The sequence below is a fragment of the Oncorhynchus kisutch genome, linkage group LG24 (genome assembly GCF_002021735.2).
Source record: "Oncorhynchus kisutch isolate 150728-3 linkage group LG24, Okis_V2, whole genome shotgun sequence".
In the NCBI taxonomy this organism is placed as follows: domain Eukaryota; kingdom Metazoa; phylum Chordata; class Actinopteri; order Salmoniformes; family Salmonidae; genus Oncorhynchus; species Oncorhynchus kisutch.
The window spans coordinates 140,068-143,266 of NC_034197.2; positions in this window are offsets into that span (position 1 = coordinate 140,068).

Genomic DNA, 3,199 nt, shown 5'->3' on the forward strand with positions numbered 1-3,199 from the left:
GAGACCTGGGCTTTGAGAGTGTGTCGGGGGAGTTAACATTTCATGAACTCTTATTGTCACCATACGAGCAGCTGCTAAGAATAAAACGGAGCTGTTCTGAATATCTTAAGTAACATCCAGATGGCAGGCGGAGGTATTTAATCAGCTGCCTCTAATGCAGGAGAGAGAAACGACTGGAGGATGAGGGGAGAGAGAAAGAGTTCACAGTCAGCTATGGTGAAGGCAGAGGCATGTATCTGTGTGTATCTACTGAATGAATGCATGCGTACTTGCTTGTGTGTCTCTAAATCTGAAATGGGTAACTCTCTGAATACCACCAGCATTCCCCCCATCACATTCACAAAGTCAATGAAGGTAAGAGGTGAGAGGAGGTGAGGGAGAGAGGCTATGCTATCTGATCTAAACAGGATGATGGATGCATTCAGTCATCATGTAAAAAAGGAGGATGCCTGTCTGATATTAACCAGCAGAAGAGGAAGCAGAGACTTGCAAAAATAGTTGAGAATGTTTTCATGAACACGCAGATTCGTTCATCGGCGGCGCGCCAGGATGCATTACGATGTCACTTCCTTGGGAGGCAGGTCAAATGCATTAGCACAGCACATTGGCCCAAGGCACTGCTCTCAGAGATGCGTCACTCCTAATCTGCCAATGATGCTACCACTCTATACTCCCTTGAGAGGAACGGGATGAGAGGGATGAGAGGGATGCCACAGAAGTGTAACCAGGAGACATGTAAAGATCTGTCTATCACGGGCCTCCCGAGTGGAGCTGTGGTCTAAGGCACAGGCTCTGTCGCAGCCGGCTGCGACCGGGAGACCCATGGGGTGGTGCACAATTGGCCCAGCGTCATCCGGGTTAGGGGAGGGTATGGTCGGCAGGGATATTCTTGTCCAATCGCGCTCAAGCTACTCCTCTGGTAGGCCGGGCGCAATGCATGTTGACACGGTCGCCAGTGTACGGTGTTTCCTCCGACACATTGTTGCAGCTGACTTCCGGGTTAGGTGGGCATTGTGTCAAGAAGCAGTCCGGCTCGGCTGGGTTGTGTTTCGGAGGAAGCACGGCTCTCGACCTTCACCTCTCCCGAGTCCGTACGGGATTTACAGCGATGGGACAAGACTGTAACTACCAATTGGATACCACAACATTGGGGAGTAAAAAGGGGTAAAAAACAAAAAGCCTTTTCTCACCAACACTGTAAGCTATTGTGATACACTGAGAGGCAAGGAGTCGTAATGGTCGCACAAGAGATATATTGCCTTCACATTTCAACTGCATTGGAACACAGAGATACTACTGTAGCTATTTAAAGGCAGTTCCAAAAAATATATTTTCAGATGTCTCCACTATTAACAGATGATCACCACACACACACACACACACACACACACGCAGAGTCTGTCAAATGGAGACATGGATTCAGCATGGGATATGTCCTTGTGTTGTTGTTTTTTTATTAGAGCTTTGTAATCACATAGTCCCTGGCTCTGGGATGTTTAAAGTTAATATAGTTTTATGTTTCATGCATTTTTCAATAATCCTTACAGCCCTGCATCAAAGGAGCCGAGGTCCTCCAAAATCAGGCATTTATGAACACATCAATATTCATACAAAAAAGAGCATCGATTAACACGTATTTAATGGCTGCTGATACAAGCTGGTTTGTGGTCTGATCTTATTAATGAAGAGGACTGTCACTTTCATGTTCACTCCCTCCCAAGAGGCCCTGGGACTGGTAGAGTACAGCCACTGGTTCATTTCCAATAGTAAGACTCACATCACGGTATCTCTGTGATTTCAAATTGCCATCGATAAAATGCAATTGTGTTCACTGTCCGTAGCTTATTCCTGCCCATAGCATAACCTCACTGCCACCATGGGACATGCTGTTCAAAACATTGACATCAGCTAACCGCTCATGCCATCTGCCCGGTACAGTTGAAACCGGGATTCATCCGTGAAGAGCACACTTCTCCAGCATGCCAGAGCCCATCGAAGGTGAGCATTTGCCCTCTAAAGTGAGTTGAGCTGCAGTCAGCTTAAGACCCTGGTGAGGACAGTGCACGCAGATGAGCTTTGTGCAGAAATTCTTTGGTTGTGCAAACCCACAGTTTCAACTGCTGTCTCAGAAGAAGAAGCAGGAGGTGGAGGTGGCTGTGGTAGAGAAATTAACATTTAATTATCTGGCAACAGCTATGTTGGACATTCCTGCAGTCAGCATAAATATTGCACACACCCTCAAAACTTGAGACATATGTGGCATTTCGTTGTGTGACAAAACTGCACATTTTAGAAAGGCCTTTTATTGTCTCCAGCATAAGGTGCACCTGTGTAATGATCATTCTGTTTAATCAGCTTCTTGATATGCTACACCTGTCAGGTGCTTGGATTATCTTGGCAAAGGAGAAATCCTCACTAACAGGGACATACACAAATGTGTGCACAACATGTGAGAGCACTAAGCTTTGTGTGCATATAGAACATTGCTGACATCTTTTTATTTCAGCCAATGCAACATGGTACGTTAGAAATTTGTGTTCAGTGTACTTATCTTCCTGTGAATAGAAACATATTCAAAATTGAAATTCATTTAATTTTATATGCCATGCCTCAAACACCCATGCACAGTATCTAGCTGTAGCTGATTGTCTGGTGTTTCAATTAAGGTGTAGACACCTGTAAATTAATTCCCACGGATCTATCCAAAATAACATATTCTCGAGAAGATGTTATTTTGGATAGATCCCTGGAGGTGTTATTCTGGATAGATCCCTGGGGGTGTTATTTTGGATAGATCCTGGGGGTGTTATTTTGGATAGATCCCTGGAGGTGTTATTTTGGATAGATCCCTGGAGGTGTTATTCTGGATAGATCCCTGGAGGTGTTATTCTGGATAGATCCCTGGAGGAGGTGTTTATTTTGGATAGATCCCTGGAGTGTTATTTTGGATAGATCCCTGGAGGTGTTATTTTGGATAGATCCCTGGAGGTGTTATTCTGGATAGATCCCTGGAGGTGTTATTTTGGATAGATCCCTGAGGGTGATATTTTGGATAGATCCCTGGAGGTGTTATTTTGGATAGATCCCTGGGGGTGTTATTTTGGATAGATCCCTGGGGGTATTATTTTGGATAGATCCCTGGAGGTGTTATTCTGGATAGATCCCTGGAGGTGTTATTTTGGATAGATCCCTGGAGGTG